Raw genomic sequence first — 18,781 nt, 5'->3', positions numbered from 1 at the left:
TGGGCACCTGCGGTGACAGGCCGCATATGTTCCATCCTATTCACAGGCATTCAGACGTGGCCACAATGAGCAGCCTTTGTGCGCGCAGTCACTAAATATATTAATCTGCACTCCCCAGAGCACCGGGCTGTTTAATTTTTCACTAGCAATAACATCTGATCTAATCCCTAAATCGGCTCCCAGAAGCCTGCCTTTTTCCCCTTTTCCCCACCCCCTCTCCCGAAAAACGTGTGAAGCTATTCAACCTTCCACCTGTTGCTGAACTGGGCGTGGGTTCTCGCAACATCTGAGGTCGGTCCGGGCAGGGGTGGGCGGGGGCTGGGAGCGACTGTGTGGGGGCCACTGTTGGGCCAATGGGCATAGCTCCGGCATGTTTATCAGAAGGAAAATAAGCACAAAGTGCGGAGTGTGGCTCCCCAAATGTTGTGCAAACAAAGAATGATAATTATTAAACAGCTTCCAACCCAACCCAGCATGCCCACCCTTTCTGTGGAAGCGCCCTTAAAAATGTACATGAAGTCCCCAATTATCTTTTTGTTTATTAAACTCCAGCGGTTGTTCTAAACACTGGCCAACAGGCCACACAGCCAAGAGGTAACATAAATCTCAGATGTAAGACTTGGGTTTTTTAAGCAATTTTGTGGCATGACTCTTTTATCTTAGCACCCTTATTCTGTTTTGATTTGTTTTCGGCCACAATGAGTCCTTTAGTGCTATTGTGGGTGTCACAATGCCAACGGACCTCAGGCTGTGAATGAAGACAGAGGCAGTTTAAACAGACCAGGCTCTTTCTTTCCTTCAGTCCATTGTGATACGAATGGGCCTTCTGCACTCGGCTGCTAGGAGACCGGCTTTGCAGAGCCCTACTCCAGCAAATGGGCTGGAGAGAAAGGGACCCCAATAAACAGCCTAAGTATCGGAGGAGAAAAAAGAAAAAAAACGGGACAAGTTTAGGCAAATGTCTTTTCACCTTCAAATCAGTACATTTCTTAGTCTCAGAATGTCATCTCATGCTTTCTTGAGCTGCAGTCCTTGCTTTTCGGTTTCCTCCCTCCATGCCATTAAAGTTTTAGTCCCTCCCCTGTGCCACCTTCCAGGAAACAGAACGGGGACAGCACTGGCACTCCATCAAGGATTTCTTTCAAAATACTATCTTCTTTTAGGAAAACAGGAACAGGGCGGTGGCTGTTCATCAGTCATTATCACTAATAACTAATGACTGCAAAGTGCTTCAGGTGCTGGTCGCTGCTGGTAGGTATGGAGGGGCAAGACTGCTAAGTCTGGATTTTTTAGGAATAGTAATAAACTTTTGCTTTCTTTTAACGGTAGGTGGAACTGTTATTTACATTAATTAATTAATCGAGGTGAGAAATGTAGCTGTTTTCAGGGTGTTAAGGGTCCAGTGTGAGTGTGTTATGAATGACCCACCACCACCTTCATTTCTCAGTGGCTAGAACCAGTCACAGGCCACCACAGAGCCAACCGCAGTGAAGGCAAGTGGAAAAACCGAGACTGGCTTACGGAAATGACTGTTCAAAGCTGGGGCCATGGTCAGACCCACTTGCCCAAAGCACATGCATTTACTCATTTACTCATTCATGAACCCACCTGTCTTAGGGGCTGGAAGTCCAAAGTCAAGTTAGACCTGCTTTCTGCCACTTACGTGCATTACACAATGAACAGAGACGTCTTCTATTTTCGGAAAGAGTTTGTATAGGATTAATATGTTTTCCCTAAATGTTTGATATAATTCACCAGTGAGGCTACACGGGTCTGGAGTTTTCTTTCTTTTTTATTTTTTAAAAGAATTTATTTATTTATTTGACAGAGATCACAAGCAGGCAGAGGCAGGCAGAGAGAGAGAGGGAAGCAGGCTCCCCGCTGAGCAGAGAGCCCGAAGCAGGGCTCCGTCCCAGGACCCTGGGATCATGACCTGAGCCGAGGGCAGAGGCCTAACCCACTGAGCCCCCCAGGCGCCCCTGGAGTTTTCTTTGTTGGAAGGTTTTTACCTGGAAATTCAGTTTAACAAATAAATATATGGCTTAATAAATATAGGGTTACTTAGAATTTTTTTTTTTAAAGATCATATTCATTTGACAGAGAGAGAGAAAGTGCATGAGCAGGTGGAGCAGGAGAGGGACAAACAGGCTCCCCACTGAGTGGGGCTCCATCCTGAGACCTGGGGATCATGATCTGCGCCAAAGGCAGACGCTCAACCAACTGCGCCATCTGGGCGCCCCTCAGATTTTCTATTCTTCTTTGGTCAGCCTCGGTTATTTCTTTGGTTCAACGAATTTGTCCACCTCATCTAAAGTTGCTCGAATCGTCTGCTTTTAACCATTCAGTGTAAGTAAAATCTGTGGTTCCGTCTTCCATCGTGAGTGTGAGTGATCTCTGTCTTCTTCTCATTGTGGTCACTGTGGCTGATGGTTCATCAGTTTCATTGATACCAAGGAACCAGGCTTTCGTCTCACCGATGGTCTTTGCTGACTTGGGCAGAAAGTCACGGCAGTCACCAGGCTTGTTTTCCTTTTTTCAGGCATCTCCATCCTCCACTTCCTGTTTCTACTGGCTCAAAATAGTAATTTCATATATTTTGTCTAGTTTTCTAGGTTTAAAGTGGAAGGACAAGTTCTGTAGGAATCACCCTTTCGTGGGCAGAAGCCGAAGCAGGGTGCCCAGCAGCAAGTAACAGGAAACCCTAACACCCACAGCCACACAGCACCCACAGCCCGAAGGAAGGCACATCACCAAAGAGAATGAAGAGGCAGAGCAGTTTGGGTGGTAGTTAATTTTTGGCTCACCCTCATTGTCCAGGCACAAGACGCCCCCCATGTTTCTGCTCCGGTGCTCTCAGACTGCTGGCCCAAGTGTTCGGTGGGCTCCCTTCCACGGCTGCGTGAAAGCTGCTGGGACCCAGAATTCCCAAGTTAGCATAATGACGACCAGGAGAGGAAGACGTACACTGTCTTTCTGTACGCCATTTTCACCAGCAAGAAAACACTTTGGTAATATTTAGAAGTCAGTATATTGTTATGGTGGGGCTTTTTTTCTTTCCCAATTTTTGGATGGTGAATTATTATTCAAATAAAACCACATCAATCCGGGGCACCTAGGTGACTCAGTCAGTTGGACGTCTGCCTTCAGCTTGGGTCATGATCCTGGAGCCCTGGGATCAAGCCCCATGCCAGGCTTCCTGCTGGGGGGGTGGGGAACCTGCTTCTTCCTCTCCCTCTGACCCCACTGTGCTTGCTCTCTCTCTAGTGCTTTCTCTTTCTCGCTCTCTCAAATAAATAAAAATTTTTAAAAAACACATCAACCCACGTGATTGCTGCATTCAAAGAAACTCAGTTCAGCATTCAAATAAAATTAAAACTGACTCTGAATAAATTTTGAAGGCTATTTATTACCCAGAGAAACCTGCCCTAATCCTGCCCTTGCCAGAGTCATCTCCCGCGTGTTTCGCTCTCACAGTTGACGTGAAGTCTTCCTCTTCAACATTTCACTCTCCCTAATTCCCCTCTCTCTACTTTCAACTGACAGGTTGTTTTTCTTCTTCCCTTTCCTATTTTTCTTCTCTTAAATCCCCCATCCCATTTTTAGATTCTCCCTGAAACTGCTGTCTCCTTCGTTTCTTCTCTTTTCTCCCCCTCCCCACTCCACGCTCCCCCTCCCTCTCCTTCCTCTTTGGGGGGCGGGAGAGGGAGAGAGAGAATCCCAGGACCCCGGGGGCAGGACCTGAGCTGAAGGCAGATGCCTAACAGACTGAGCCACCCAGGCGCTCCTGCTCTTACATTTCTTAAAAAAGAGTCTCTTAACGCTGTGTCTTCCGTTCTCACTTGGGTTTATTGTCCACGGACTCCCCAGCTCTAGCAGAGGAAGAGTAGTTCTTCTACCAGATTTCCAACACACAAACTTTTATGAACACACAGAAGTTCACCTCCCATTTTTTCAAAAATTGATTATAACATCATTTATATTAGATGACCATTCCTTCTTTACCTTATTAAAACTATGTAATTATAGCTGAGGCATATGCTGTGATTACATTTTCTTTTTTGTACAGATTTTTCTGTTTACTGGATTCAGCAATTGCCTGATTTGCTTGTTGACTTTTCTATGGACCTATTGCTTGCCATCACTAACTCCGAAAGATCTTTTAAAATATTCAGACACACCTGGTATTCCCTGGGGCTCACCCTCCTGGAACAATGTCCCTGTGGGGCCTCCTGCTCCAATTCAAATGGTCTTTTGCTAGGACTCCCCTCTTTTCTCTTCACTTGGATTCCCTGCTACCCAAGTCCCAAATATTCCTCTCTCTTGACTCATTTTGGAGACCTTTGGAAACCTTCAGCAGGTTTCCGAATAAAGTATTTGTTAGATAATATTTTTGAGCTCCATACCTCAATATTTCTTTATTCTCTCAAACTTAACTAATATTTTGATTGAGAATAGAATTCCATGTTAGAATTATATTCTTCAGAATTTTGAAGTTAAATCTCCATTGAATTTCAGCTTCCTGGGATTCGACTGAGAATTCCCATGCTCTTCAGATTGCCAAAACTTCAAATGTGACTTTTTATTTTTCCCTATGGAAATGTTTAAAGATCTTTTCTTTATCCCTGGTGTCCTGAAATTTTGTGATGTGCCTTACTGTGGATAATTTCAGATTCGTTGTGCTGGGTATTTGGCAACTCTTTTCTTTCTTTTTTTTTAGTTTTAATTTTTAAAGTTTAAATTTTTTTATTTTTTAAAGATTTTTATTTATTTATTTGACACAGAGAGAGAGAGATCATAGGTAGGCAGAGAGAAGGGGAAGCAAGCTCCCTGCCAAGCAGAGAGCCGGATGCAGGGCTCGATCCTAGGACCCTGAGACCATGACCTGAGCAGAAGGCAGAGGCCCGACCCTCTGACCCACCCTGGCGCCCCTAAATTTAAATTTTTAATTAAAATTTTTAATTTTAATAATTAATTACGTTCAACTAGCCAACATATAGTACATCCTTAGTTTTTGATTAGTGGTCAGTGATTCATCAGTTGGGTATAACACCCAGTGCTCATCACCGCAGCTGCCCTCCTGAATGCCCGTCCCCCAGTTACCCCATCCTCCAACCCCTCCCTACTGTAACTCTACTGGCAATCCTTTCAATCTGAGAACACGTCTCTTAAGTCTGGGAAGTTTTCCTGAATTACTTCTTGAGTAATTTCCTCTTCATTACCTCTGTTCTCTTTCTTGTAATTCCTATTTTTCACATGTCAAACTTTAATCTTTCAATTTTCTTATGCTTTATCTTTCTCCATCTCTTATTCTTTTTGTTCTAATATCTGAGAGATATCATCAGGTTTACATTTTAAATGTAAACACTTCTTGGACTTATCATTTCTTGCATAATTTTCAAGAGCTCTTATTTTTGGAATGTTCTTTTATATACCCCTCTCTATTTCTCTCATGGATATATTACTTTCAGAGACTGCAAAAAACGTTTTTAATATTTTTCTTTTTCCTAGTTCGTTTTCTCCTTTTTTTCTGTCTTCCTCAACTGTCTGTTGATCCTTGGTCATGTGTGTATATTTAAGAGGGAGGCAGAGATGCCTATTGGAAGCTCCAGGAGGTAGAGAAGACTGCCAAGTGGTGGGACTCACCCAAGCAGTCAGAGAGGGCTTTTGTTTGACCTGTGCCCTCTGCCTCCTCAGTCTGGCTCTGCACAGACTGTGAGTGGTGTCCCTGCTGGCCCCTTGCACCACCTCAAGTCCGGCTCCGCTTGTTTCCTAGGTTCTCCTGCATGCGAAACCCTCCTCTTCCACTTCTGAGATCCCACTTCCTTCCAGACTCAGTTCACACGTTAGCCCCTTGCTCCCTTCTTCATCCAATGTTACAGATTTTACACGGTTTCACTTGTTTCCTAATATTTAACGTATGTCAGTCTTTCTTCCCTGCCTCAGTGTGTGCTCCTTAAGATCAGAGACCGTTTCACATCCTTCTTGCTGTGGTACCCAATCAGTAGTAGGTGCTGAGCACCGGTGACTTTACTCAAAAAAAAAAAAAAAAAAAAAAAAAAAAAAAGTCAACAGGAAAGAAGAGCCCGTTAGGCTGAGTGGAGAGATTCCTTCCCAAAACTTTTAACACGTATGTGTGTGCTGCCATTTCAGCTTGGCAATGTTTTTTGAGTGCCTGATCTGTCAAGTGCTTTGCAAGAGACATTGAAGAGAACAGTATTTGGTCATTTTCCTTCCACTGAAGGTTGTTACTCCCTGGGGCTTACAAAGCCTACTGAGGTATGCTGTGTGGACAGATTCTGAGATGCAGCTTAAATAAACTGGTATTAACAATTTGACTTGTCAGTAATTTACTTAAAAATAAATCAGATTGGTTTAAAGGCGATTCTTCTGCCATCACACTTGGCTGCCAGATTCAAAAGAGAGGAGTGAAGTCCCTTCCTTCCCTGAGCCCCACCACCCCAGGCTCTCAGGTGGGGAAACCACCCCCTTGTGAACCCTTCCAGGACTATTCTGCCCATTGTATGTGGATATAACTTTTGTAACTGAGTCTGTCCACCAACCCACTGGAGCCTGTGACTCTCAGAAAAGGAGTAATGGACACTTGTCTCCACGGGTCCCTGGACCAGCCTGGCTCCCAGTGTGCCTCTCCCAGAGCAGCTCTTTCTTACGGTGCCCAACTGTCCCAGTTTCCCTGGGACTGATGGGGCCTTGGGCAGAGGGATTTCAGTTTTCAAAACTGAAACAGGGGCGCCTGGGTGGCTCAGTGGGTTGAGCCTCTGCCTCCGGCTCAGGTCATGATCTCAGGGTCCTGGGATTAACCCTTGCATCGGGCTCCCTGCTCAGTCAGGAGTCTGCTTCTCCGCTTACTCATTTCAGCGGGAGGAATGGGCAGTGGCTGCGATCTGGACTGCCTGATTGCATCTGATCCTCAGATGCCGGGTGCACGCCAGGCGCAGGACGTGCACGTCGCGGGTCGTAAAGCAGTTTCAGAAGTAAAGTGGACACACGGTGGCTTAGGAGCGGGGTCCAAAATCCGTGACACGCGCTGGAGGCACTGCCTGACCCGGTGGTGGGCTCACCGTGCAGCTTCACCTGCCGCCACTCCGGCAGGACTGCATCGGTCCCCGAAATTTCTGCAGAGCCCCGCACCTGCCCTTGCTCCTCCCCCCAACTCTCGCGCGCTCCAGACTGGAAAACCCGCCCGCGGAGCCACGGGGACTCGGGGCAATGACCGTCCGCGCCACCGTCACGGCCAGGCCGACAGGCGGCCGCAGGGCCCGGAGGGCTCGCGGTGGCCGAGCGCTCTGCCCGCTTCGGGAAGCCCCGGCACTGCCCCGACCTCGCCGCTGAGGCGGCGGAGGGGACAGAGAAGCCCGCCCCGTCCCCCCGCCCCGCGCCCCGGTCCCCCGCCCCGTCCCCCCGCCCCGCGCCCGTTCTCAGCGGCCCCCCCGTCCCCCCGCGGGGACGCGCACGGCCGGAGCGGGGGTCGCTCGCTGCCCGCCCGCAGCGTCTGAAGCCCCAGGATCCGGAGCCTGCGCGCGGAGGGTCCTCGCTCCGCACCGGCCGGACTTCGGGAAGGTTCCGCGGGACGCCGCCCGCCCCCAGCCGCCCCGGGACGGCCGCGGCGCTCCCCCGGGGCTCGGGGTCACCGTCGGTCCCCACGCGTCCGCAGGCCAACCCGCCCGGGAGCGGAAAGAGGCTGCGCCGCCGACGCCCACGCGCGGCGGAGGGAGCGCGCGGCGCGAGCACGGAGCACCGCGCGGTTTCCGAGGCAACGGGCTTGGCGCCTGCGCAGCTCATTCCCGCGGCGCCCCGGGGCCGGGCCTCGCAGGCCCCGCCCCCACCCCCACCCCCACCCCCACCCCCGGCGCGGGGCCGTCTCGCGAGCGGAAGCGCTCGGGGCGGAAGCGCTCGGAGCGGAAGCGGAAGTGCGCGGCTGGCAGCGGCTGGGCCGAGGGCGGCGCGGGCGCGTCCCTGGCTGTGCGGGCGCATCTCTAGGTAGGGCCGGGCCTGCGGGGCCAGCGCCGTCCGGGCCGCTCGCGGCCTGTCGGGCTCGGCTCGCTGCGCTCGCGGTTCTGCGGCTCCGCGGTTCCGCGTCGCGGGGCCCCCGGGTCCGAGCCCCCAGCGGCCCCGCCCGCCCGCAGCCCCGCGCCGGACACCGGGGCGCTCGCCGCCCCTCGGCCCCCCCGGCCGTCTCCGTCGCCGGCACCGCCCGTCCCGGCCGCCCGGCCCTGCGGCTCTGCCCCTTGCTTCCTCCTCTTCGGCGCCCGCCGACCCTCCTCTCCCCGCAGGGATGGGCGCCGGCTCCGGGCGCGCCCTGCGGTGTCGTCCCCGGGGCGCCCTCCGACCCGCGCGCCCGCGGCGCAGAGCTGCGGTGCCCTGCCCGCGGCCGTGGGGCCCTTGCAGGGGCGAAGGCGGGCGGGCGGCCGCGCGGGCGGCCCGGGGAGTGTCTGTGCGGGACGCGTTCGCGCAGGAGGCCTTGGCGCTGGAAGCCGGGCCGGGGGCCGCTCCTCCGAGGGGGACCGCGGGGACCGTGTGCGCGCGCGCCCGGGGAGGTGGGGGAGGCACGCGCGCTCCGAGAGGGCCTGGCGGGAAGCCCTGGGGAGTTCGGGGCGAGGGGGCCGCGGAGGGCCGCCCGGCGGCCGTGGGGGAGTGTCCTGCGCCGGGCGAAGAGGCCGCCGCCGCCCGCAGGGAGACGTCCTGGGGCCGAGAACCCGAGGACGGCCGTGCAGAGCGGTTCGGCGGGGAAGGCAGGAGCCTGTGGTCCCGGGATTGGCGCCCAGATGCTGGGCTGATTCCGAGGGAAGCCGGGGAGCAGGTCTGCGACCTCGGCTCCTGTCCGTTCCCGGTGCCGTGCGGTGCGCAGCGGCAGCCCGGGCTCCTGCCGTGGCCTCCTCCGGTTTTCTCGCGGCCTGACCGCTGCCTCCGCTCGGGGGCCCGCCCCGTGTGGCGACCGTCTCTGTGACCCGCACAGCCTCGCCCGCGCTGTGTGTGGCCGCTTCCTCCCCGCCCGGCCCGGCCCGCGGTCCCTGGCGCCTCGGAACGCCCCTTCTGCCCCCCGGCGAGTTGTGTCTGCGGAAAGCACCGACGCGACCCCGGCTGCACCCCGCCCCGGCCCGCTCACCTTCCGTCCACGCTCCTCCTCCACCTCACCGCCGCCTTCCTTGCTGTCATTCCCGGCCGGGCGGCCGTCCAGACCTGCGGAGACCCGGGATCCCTCCTGGCCTCGGGTTTCTCCTCTGTTAGACGGACCAGACGGCCGGCGGTGACCTCGAGGGCACCTGTGCTTTTCCGTATGCGGAGGTTCTGCCCCGTCGCTGAGCCTGACTCAGGCTGTCGGTGACGAGGTGGACTTACTGTAAAGCTAATGAGGATCAGGCGTCCGGTGCCCTCTCATGAGCCCCTTCCAAGGCACCGGGAAAGGCCTCAGGGGTCTCCTGTTGACAATTTAGTCTTTTCTAAGACGCTGGATCCCGTTTGTGTAGATTGCACGCCCTGCACTTGAACCCTTATGAAACTAGCCCTTAGCTCCTCCTGCTGCCCTGGGGTCCGGTGCTGTGTGTGCTCCTTACTGAGGCTTGGGCGGAGGAGAGGACCCAGTGCAGAGGCCCCGACCCCTGCTGTAGCCTGGCTTTAGTTTGCTCTGGGAGGAGATGCCGGAGACCCAGCTGGGTGCATCTGGCGCCAGTGCCGGTACTGGCGGACCTCACTGCTGGGTGCCCGCCTCTTTCAAGAAGAGGTTAACCGTAAAAGGGAAACGTCCAGCTAATCGAGGTCTTACAGGCAGCTCTTATCATTATAGAAGCTGGAGCTGTTGGCAAATCAGGAATTCACTGTGTGCTTGCTTTCCTTGGATTGAAGATGAGGCAGTCCTGGTGCTATCAGTTGTTTTTATAAAGCTTTATAGCTAGCATAAATAACTTTATTCTCATTTGCTTTTAGATGTCTGTAAGGTGTTCTGTTGGAAAAATTTTCGGAGACTAAAAACATGTTACTTAAGGTTTAAGTTATTTATATAAAATATGATATTATTAAAGGATTTTGTAGTAGTAGTTCAAAATCTACCAAACTGGGAGGTAAATCATTATTTAAGTTTTACCAAAAAGGGAATCAATGATCTACAAAGAGATTAAATGATTTGTCTTCCGTCAAACCGTAAATCAGAGCCATTGCCAACCAAAACCAACCAGCTCCTGAGCACCCTTTTCCTTACAAACAAATTTTACTCAAAATGTGGGAATCCGTTGCTTTTATTATAGAATGTTTGCTGTAACGCGGACTCCGTTACTAGGCCCGTCAGCATGCCTGTCTAGCTGTGGACTCCCACGTGTGCACGCAGAGTGCCCTGAGCGTGCAGCCGTGTACTGTTCTGTTCGTGCTGCAGCCCCGAGGGTGGTGAGTTATTGTAAAAGTCATTTGCTAGTAAAACTGCTGCCAGCCAGGGTAAGAGAGAAGTAAGCCTTTTTAAAACAGCAGAGTCTCCTGCATAGTTTTGGGGCTTTGCCCATTAAGCACCAAAATCTTCCATCTAGGATGGCAGTCTTTCTAAAATATGTTATTTCCCTGCTTAATAGAATGTGCAGGATGTGGTATAAGCTTTCTTTAATGATCTCATGTAAACATTTTACACAGAATTTGTTGTGATGTAAATATTGTAGGACTTGTTGAGGCAGGGACAGCTGTTGCCCTGTTACTTGTTTGGAGTTTTTGTGTCTTTTAGGTCTTTTTAGTTTCCCTGTTAATGTCAGCTCCTAGCAGTATCAGCTACTGTCAGTACCCACGTGCTGCCTCAGATGCCTTTCCGTATTTTTCTCTACTGTGGACGTAGGAGCTCGTCGTCAGACTGAGAAGAAAAGCGTCCGTAATAAATAAGAGCCTGGAGAGGTGTCCTATGAGTAAATTGTCTTAGCTTTGACTAAATTTGAATGAATTTAAATTGCATTCTTATCCTGAAATGTGGATCAAAGCATAAATTTTTACAGGCGTACATGCGTCTTTATTTATGTTCAGTGAGTGGCACTGGTTTTCACATTATGTGTCATTGTTCTTTAAGGGGTTTTGCAGAGCTTCAGAGGGTTAGGGAAGAGCCCAGTGTTCTCGGTTGTCCCCTCAGTCCTGACGATTCTGTGAGTGGCCTTGTGACTGGGAGAGCCTTCAGGAAGGAGAGCTCTCTGGACTGAGGACAGTTCTGCCATGAGTGATTTGGTCATTCCAGCACTGGAGCCAGCAGCAACCAGATCACTCAGATGGGGCGGTTAGGTGGGGGTGTGGCCTAGTGAAAGATGCACAAGCTTTGGAAACCGGTGGGTTCAAATGTGGGCTTTGCTGCTAGTGTCTGTAACCTCAGGCAGGTGCCCTAACATAGCCCGCACTGCTGGCTGCTGCCCAGCACCAGCTCTTTGGTCTTTGCTGGTACCGCATGGCACGCCTTCCATGAGTCTGACAAACTGATCATGGCCCAGTGGGACTAGAGATGGCTGGTGTGGGGCTTGTAGAGTAAGTGTACAATATGGTGCATTTTTGACACGTGTACACACTGTTGGACTTTCTTTTCTGCTGGGCCCTGTGCCTTTTAGTCCCACTCTCAGGGCTCATTTCTTAGTCAGGGACTTTGTCTGGTCCGTTGCTGTGTCCATAGCTGCTAGCACAGGGCCGGAGCGATTTCCTGAGCAAATACAGGAGTTTAGAACTCTGGTCTTTGGTAAGGGTGTGAGGGCCGGAAGAGGGTCTCTGCCTCCTTTTTCTTTGCAAAAAGAATTAGGACCACATCCCTTAGAGTTCTTCCAAAGTAGGTGTTTGGGTATTGGGCAGCCAGAACATGCAGAGTCTACCAGAGCCCCTAATTGATCTTCAGTCTTGCCTCTCTCCATCTTTCCTTCAGGGAGTCAGGGCAGTGTTTCTAAGTAGGATTTGCTTTACAGCCTTGACCAATATCTGATTTCCCCTGGGGTCAAGTCCAGGTACAGGTGTCTGGCCCGGTTTGCAGCCTCGTCTCCTCGGTCTTCTTCCCGTACATCAGAGTTCTGGCCATACTGAGAGTTGGTGTGTGTGGTTTTTTGTTTTTTTTTTTTTTTCCTCTTCTTGTCCTGAAGCATTTATAATAAAATATACATTTATAATATAAATAAAGTCCCAGGTTAAACTACTTAGCAGGACAGGTATTTTAAGCACCTTGGAAACCTCCATTTAGGGGCACCTGGGTGGCTCAGTGGTTGGACCGCTGCCTTCGGCTCAGGTCATGATCTCAGGGTCCTGGGATCGAGCCCCACATCAGGCTCTCTGCTCAGCAGGGAGCTTGCTTCCTCCTCTCTCTCTGCCTGCCTCTCTGCCTGCTTGTGATCTCTGTCTGTCAAATAAATAAATAAAATCTTTAAAAAAATAAAAAAGAAACCTCCATTTACTGATAGAAAAAGGTATCACAAAATTTACAAAAAGATACGTTAAAAAAAATCTTCATTCCTTAGGTCTCCTGGCCTCCCGTCTTCTGCCGGCTCCTCCTGGCTCTGGCCGCACCTGCCCTTCCTGCTTTCTGTCAGGCTCCCCAGTGCCCTTGCTCAGGATAGCTATTGTGGATCCTGGATCTGGGTTTGGTCTCCCTGCTGAGCATCCCCGCCTCCAGCTACAGCTCTGCCCAGCTGATTTGTTGTGGGTTGAATCTTTTCCTGTTGGAGTGTGAGTTGCTGGAGGGCAGGGCCCTCCTGTCTTGGTCATAGCTAGTGGTGCTTTGGTAAGTGACTAAAGGTACGTGCTAAAGGTGTAAACCAGATTCACGTTCACACAAGATCACCTGGTGGAGCAGAGTATTAATAAGTGGCAGCTACAAATGATACCCCGTGGAAGCAAAAGGACTGCCGTGTGTGCTCTTACTTTGACTTAGCAATTCCCAAGATTTGTCCCAAGGAAATGCTCTGGATGTACTCAAAGCTTCATATACAGAGATGGGATACACACTTACGGCACTGGGCATCCATTAAAAATAGCACTAGAGGAGAACATTAACACGGTGATTTGGGAATATATTCATGATAAGACACAAAAGTAGATTACGGAAGGACAAGAGTATCCGATTTTTAAAAGAAAATAATAATAAAGGCTAGAAATATGAACTCTAAAATTGTTGTAATCATTAATCTTTGGAAGATGAGATTATAGGCAGTTTTTTTTTAAATTTTTATTTATTTATTTGACAGAGAGAGAGATCACAAGTAGGCAGAGAGGCAGGCAGAGAGAGAGGAGGAAGCAGACTCCCCGCCAAGCAGAGAGCCCGATGCGGGACTTGATCCCAGGACCCTGAGATCATGACCTGAGCCAAAGGCAGAGGCTTTAACCCACTGAGCCACCCAGGCGCCCCTATAGGCAGTTTTTTTTTCTTCCTTTGTGCTGTCTCTGAATTTTCTGCAGAGCTAGCTGCTTTTAAAATGAGAAATTTTTGTAAAATACATTCGTGATTTACTAAAGTAAACTATCTTGAAAAATTATAAATACAGTAAAACCTCACTAAAACTTGCAAGGCTTTGTTTTAAATTCCGACTGGTGCTGGGCTGATTTTACTAAGCTTTAGGCAACCGATGGTATGTTTTATGAATAAATTGGTAATATAAGTGAAATTGCATCAGAGTTTATGAAGTAGCTTTTATAATCCTCCTTATAGATATGAAGAATGAAGCTTATAGAATAAAGTAACGTGCTTGGAGTTTTACTGCTATTTAGTGGACGTTAGAATTTGAACTTCTAGAGCCTTTCCTTTTATCAGCTGTACTGTACTGCCTACTTGCTGTCACTTCTCCCTAGGATGCTGCTAAGAGTTAGGGCCATTCTGCCAAGTCCTAAGTGTCTACCTCAGCCTTGCCCCTGTGTTCTGAGTCTTGGCACGTGGCCATAGCCTGACTGTGCTGGAGGGTCCTCCAGGACATCCCGAGTCTGGACGCCTGTACCTAGACACACAGGGTCTGTCATAATAACTAGAGGCCTTCCATTCATTTGACTAAGCTTCTCAGAGATGCAGTGTTGAAGAAGAAATACTCTGACACTGGCTAAAACAGTAAGGACTTTCTTTAAGGCTGTTGTGCTAGGGGAGAGAGAACTAGGACTCAGCTTGGAAGGCAGCAAACACCTGGGGATGTGCGGCCAGCAGAGGGAAGGGCTCCAGAGAACTGGGGGGATGAAGCCTTTGATCCGATCTCGAGGGGACCGTCTATCAAGAGTAGGGTTTTTCTCCGGACAGACTCAGTAGTGCTCATGCTGAAACTGGATTCAGCCACGATGTACATGGGAGCCCAAAGTTGAGACCTAGTTGAGAAGAGGGCCCAGAGGAGCCTGATTGAAATCTGGTCCCGGAGAGCCTCTGGTCAATAGTTTAATGAGCCCAGGGTGGTGGTCCTCTGAAGCATGGAGACCACCGCAGTTGGCAGCCCCTCTCAGCTTACTCATTTACCTGGTTTGTGCACTCATTAATACTCAGTAAACACGGAGCTAACGTGGTCCCTTATGCTGGTACGGGGTAAGCATTCATTTTGGGGGAGTTTTTAGTCCCTGGTCTTGCCTTGCTGTGTTGAAGGGGTCCCCTGCGTTTCTGTTTCTGGAGAGGTTAGAGGGAGACAGGGAAGAAGGGCAGACCTCAGGTGCCCCACAAGCCACGTGCGGCCCTCCCTGAGCGCCTGGGCCCAGCCAGCGCTTTACCAGCGGAAGAAACATTGTCCGAGACGTGGAGATGAAGCCAGGGAAAAGGACTGCGTGTTTCTTGTGCTGTCACCGCCACATGGGTCACTGTTCGGCACAGTCACCCCACACTGTGCTGTCTTCTGACCGAAGGTGGCTCCGGGACTCGGTGGCTTACTCTGGACTGGGGCCCAGGCACTGATGTTGCATGCTGGTTTGTAGCCTTGCGTCTTGTAGAGATACAAATTATTTCTCTCTGATAAACCCAAAGGTTTTGATTTCATTGCTCTGTAGGACTTGAACCTGATTTATCTCCAAATGAAAATAGTTTATTTCCGTCGACTCCAGCTCTTCAGTGACCTCTGAACTAGCTTCCCAACTTGGGGGCTCGCTCATTAATGGATGTGTGCTCGGGTTGTCTTCCAGCCTTGGAGAACTGCGTTTAACACTGCCGGCTGCTGGGTGTGCTCTAAGGTGGGCACCAGTTTGCTTCTGGTCGTCCTGCAGACCCTGCTGTCTGCGTAGGCGGTGTGTCTGTCATCTGTCTGTCCATCCGTGCCCCCTTCCATCTGTGGGCTGTCCCTGAGTCCGTTTGTCCCGATGTCCTGAGGGACTCGGCCCTTTCCATCGGTGGCGGACAGGTTGGTATGTCTCAGTGGACAGACTGTGAATAAGGGAGCTTCTGGCCTCCTCTTTTCCTCATCTGCCTCATTTTCTGGTAACCTGGGATGTTGGGCTCAGTGCCCCTGTGTTGGAAGGAAGCTGTTCCGAGGGGTGAGGCCCCTTGCAGCAGGCCTGCCGGCCTCTCCTTTATAAGCTTCCCTGGGCTGCAGCTTTGCTTCCCGAACCAGCCTGTTAACTCCTTGAGGCCAGTGACTCTGCTTCTGCTCTTCCTTTGCCTACGGTCAGAGTCTGTAACCTACTGGTTCTTTGTTTCTCTTTGTGCGCCTGCCCTTCCATGCCTCTGTGTACTCGTTCATCCACAGGCAGGGGCTGGGCCCTTGCCGTGCCGGACGTTGTGCTGGCTACTGGGGATGTGACAGAGCGATGGCGTTTGCCTCGAGGAGGCCACAGTAATGGAGGTGATTCCCGGTTTGCCTTTTGGGCAGTAAGACTCCTCCCGAGTGAGCCATCTGTCTGCTTTCTAAACAACATTTATTTAAATAACGAAGACTGTATATACGTGTATATATACATATGTATTTGCAATGATCTTTAAAACTGCCTCTAAGGAATGAAAAACCTCGGTGGGGTTGACCCTTCGGCAGTGCAGAAGTTAGGGGCATTGACCCTTTCGCACAGCCAAAAATCCTTCTGACCCTGCAGAACTTCACTGATGGCCGACCGTGGAGGAGAGGCCTTGTTGATAACGGGCAGTGAGCACAGTGTGTGTGTGACGTGTACTGTGTGCCGTATTCTTACAGTAAAGTCAGGAGGAGGAGAGAAAACAGCATTAACAGCATAAGGAAGGGGTAGTACATTTACAGGACTGGACTGTTTTATTGAAAAAATCCAGGTATAAGTGGACCCCCTCAGTTCAAACCCATGTTGTTCAAGGGTTAACTCTGTATGCTCTGAGCAATATTAAAAAAAATTCTTAAAAGAAAGGTAATATCCACAGAACTTATTTTTTTGGGCATTTCTTGTCCCGCCACACTAAGTGCATTGAGGGGCACTGAGCTCTGAGCGCCGCGGCACCGGAAGGCAGCACCCAGTGTCCCACGTCCCCAGGTCTTTGCTTACCCCCATTTTTTTTTCTTTTTTTTTTTGTAAATGCCATAGAGGAGCACATTGTAACGTAACATTCCTGCAGTAATTTGTGATTCAGAATGTGAGAAATTGGCAGTGTGAAAGAGGAAAACCCAGTACATGTTTGATTACAATAGTGAGCTTTTCACTGCTGGGTGGGAAAGGAGGAAAACATTTGAATAAAATCAAAGCAGAGGCTGAGCCTGACTTCTCCCAAAATAAAGAGGAGAGTGTTTTGAGCAACTCAGTGTTGTCACTTGCAGTTTTAGGAGAAAAATGCTTGAAACAAAAATCCCTTTTTCTTGGTGAGGGAAGGCAGCCAACCCAAATGTGGCAGAGCTGCCACGCAAACTGGAGCCCCCGTCCGGGGGAGCAGGGACTGAAGGCAGGTTCTGTTTCGTTTCAGCCTGAGCTTCACGTGTGTCTTGAGCTGCCAGTGACTAACGAGGAGGTGGCCCTGGCCACTGGTGGGCTCGGTGGGCAGGTCTCCCCAGGCGCTGCGCTCCGAGGGACGTGGAGCGGCCACTCTGGGCCCGCGGGAGGGGCGGAGACCCCTCTGGCCACAGGGGGGATATCCGAGTCCGAGCCACGTGCCACCTGGCCGGTCATCGTGGGCCAACCCCGCTGTTCTGCAGCCAGCCGCGGAGTAACGGCCGAGGGCTTGTGCACCCTGAGCATGGTTTTTAATTCGCTCTGTGCACCCGGCTCTGTGCTGTTCGTTCTGTTTCCAAACCTGCGCCGAAGTACTGCGTTGGAATCTCCTGAGAAAAACCAGCCTGGCTTGGCTTCAGAAACAACAGTGTAAGCTTGTGAGCAGGGTCCGTACCCAGAGGCCCAGACTGTAGCACTGCCTCAGCATCGAAGTAATCTGGTAGAAGTCCGGTTTCTGCTTCAAAAACTCACACCTGGGGAATGTTCCCAGGGTAGAAGCTTGGCTGGGGAGAGCTCTCCGGTGGTTTGGGGTCTGTGGACGCGTGTGTTCCGCTGCGTTTCATAAGCTAACAGCAAGGTTTCGCCAAAGGTCAGCGCACATGTGTGACATCTATGTCCACTCCATGCTTACATATGTTAGTATTAATGGCAATTAAACAGATAACTTTTCAGATTTTTTTAGGGGCCAGTGTCTGTGAACAAGCAGTAAGTTCTTAAAAAGAGAGTCCCGTGTGAGGGTCCCTTTTCTCAATGTCGTCGGTTATTTGCAGTTTCTTCGTTTGTGAGCTGCAGCTGATCGTCTTAGGCCTGTCAGAGTTGTTTCAGATCCTGGAGATTCTGTGTCTGGAGTGCGCGGTGCTGTGCGGCGGGAAGCGTGCGCACCGTGAGGCCAGAGTCGTCTCTCACGGGTGTGTGTTGGCGGCTGATGGCTGTCGCCCTCAGTCCCACGCCTGGAGAGGCTCCCTTTGTTCCGCTGGAGCTGTCTGTGCAATAAGGACTTTTTGTTTGTTTCATCCACGGACGTGCGGCCCTGATGAGCCTTAAAACCAAAGTGAAAATCACAGGCCGTTAAGATCAAAGATGTCGTCATGGAATTTTTTATGACCAGTGACATTAAGATACTCTGCTTTGGTTTTCTCTAGAGTTTGAGCTCCAACTCGGAACCACCGTGTTTCTGTGCTTCAGAGCGAGCGGTTTTCCGTTCAAAGTCCCTCACCAACTCAGATGTTACAGAAATTTGGCATTGTGAATTTTTATCTTTTTCTTTTTGAGAGCTTCATTCAGGTATACTTGATAGACAGTAAAATGTACTTTGTTTCCGTGTTCAGTTAGACAAGATTTAGCGTGTGTTCGCCTGTCAAACCATTACCACAGGTGAGGTAGTGAACATATCCGTCACCGGAAGTTTCCATTGTGTGCGTCGCTCCTTCCTGCCTGCCCCATGCCGGGCCAGCACCGCCAGCTCTCTGTGCTGCAGCCCCACTCTCAGTGAACTCGAATTTCGTACAGACGGGTCCTCCGGTATGCACACCCTTGGTCTAGCTTCCTTCACTCAGCAAAATTATTCTGAGAAACTTGGATATTGTGGGTGTCTGTATATGTTTTAGGTTTTCAGAATTAACTCTGGTCTTGAGTTCTTAGATGGGAAACACTACTTCTTTGAAAACCGTTGCCTTGTTTTTAGTTTGGTTGAGAAATCCCTTGAATGAGGGCCTTCATGCAAATCTTGGCGCGTTGCTGCGCTGTGTGGCCCTGGTGAAGGCAGCCCTGCCGACTCCTGCTTGGGTAAAGAGCCTCTTCCTCTTTAGTGAGAGCTTCAGGCTCCTGGCAGGTGTGTCATGTTCCGTATCTTGTTAGTGCTGGAGTGCTTCGCAGCTAGAGAGTGAGTATTGAATGTTGTCTTGTGTTTGCTTGCAAGGGGTCATATGTCCAGTGGTCATCC

The 18,781-nt window shown here is 50.8% G+C and overlaps 1 protein-coding gene and 1 long non-coding RNA gene across 11 annotated transcripts in view; one reads left to right on the top strand and one right to left on the bottom strand.

Annotated features, from left to right (window-relative positions):
- Positions 1–1,833: 1,833 nt before the first annotated feature.
- Positions 1,834–7,654, bottom strand: LOC309864720. Its single transcript, XR_014311714.1, has 3 exons — positions 7,561–7,654; positions 2,805–2,906; positions 1,834–2,572 (listed from the first exon to the last, which is right to left on the bottom strand). It is a non-coding gene; the product is annotated as an uncharacterized lncRNA (long non-coding RNA).
- A 225-nt stretch (positions 7,655–7,879) lies between these two features.
- FAM120B (family with sequence similarity 120 member B) overlaps positions 7,880–18,781 on the top strand; it is an 85,857-nt gene continuing 74,955 nt past the window's right edge. For 2 of the 10 annotated variants that reach the window (XR_014311706.1, XM_082730421.1), the window contains exon 1: positions 7,914–7,998. The gene's annotated coding sequence lies outside the window, so the exon portion shown is untranslated. Of the gene's footprint in view, positions 7,999–11,538; positions 18,361–18,781 lie in introns of those variants that run through there. The other 8 variants (XM_082730419.1, XM_082730423.1, XM_082730422.1 and 5 more) reach the window with 8 other exon arrangements.

The sequence above is a fragment of the Mustela nivalis genome (genome assembly GCF_964662115.1).
Source record: "Mustela nivalis genome assembly, chromosome: 5".
In the NCBI taxonomy this organism is placed as follows: Eukaryota; Metazoa; Chordata; class Mammalia; order Carnivora; family Mustelidae; genus Mustela; species Mustela nivalis.
The sequence above is the reverse complement of the archived record's forward strand: the minus strand, read 5'-3'. Positions and strand labels throughout refer to the sequence as shown.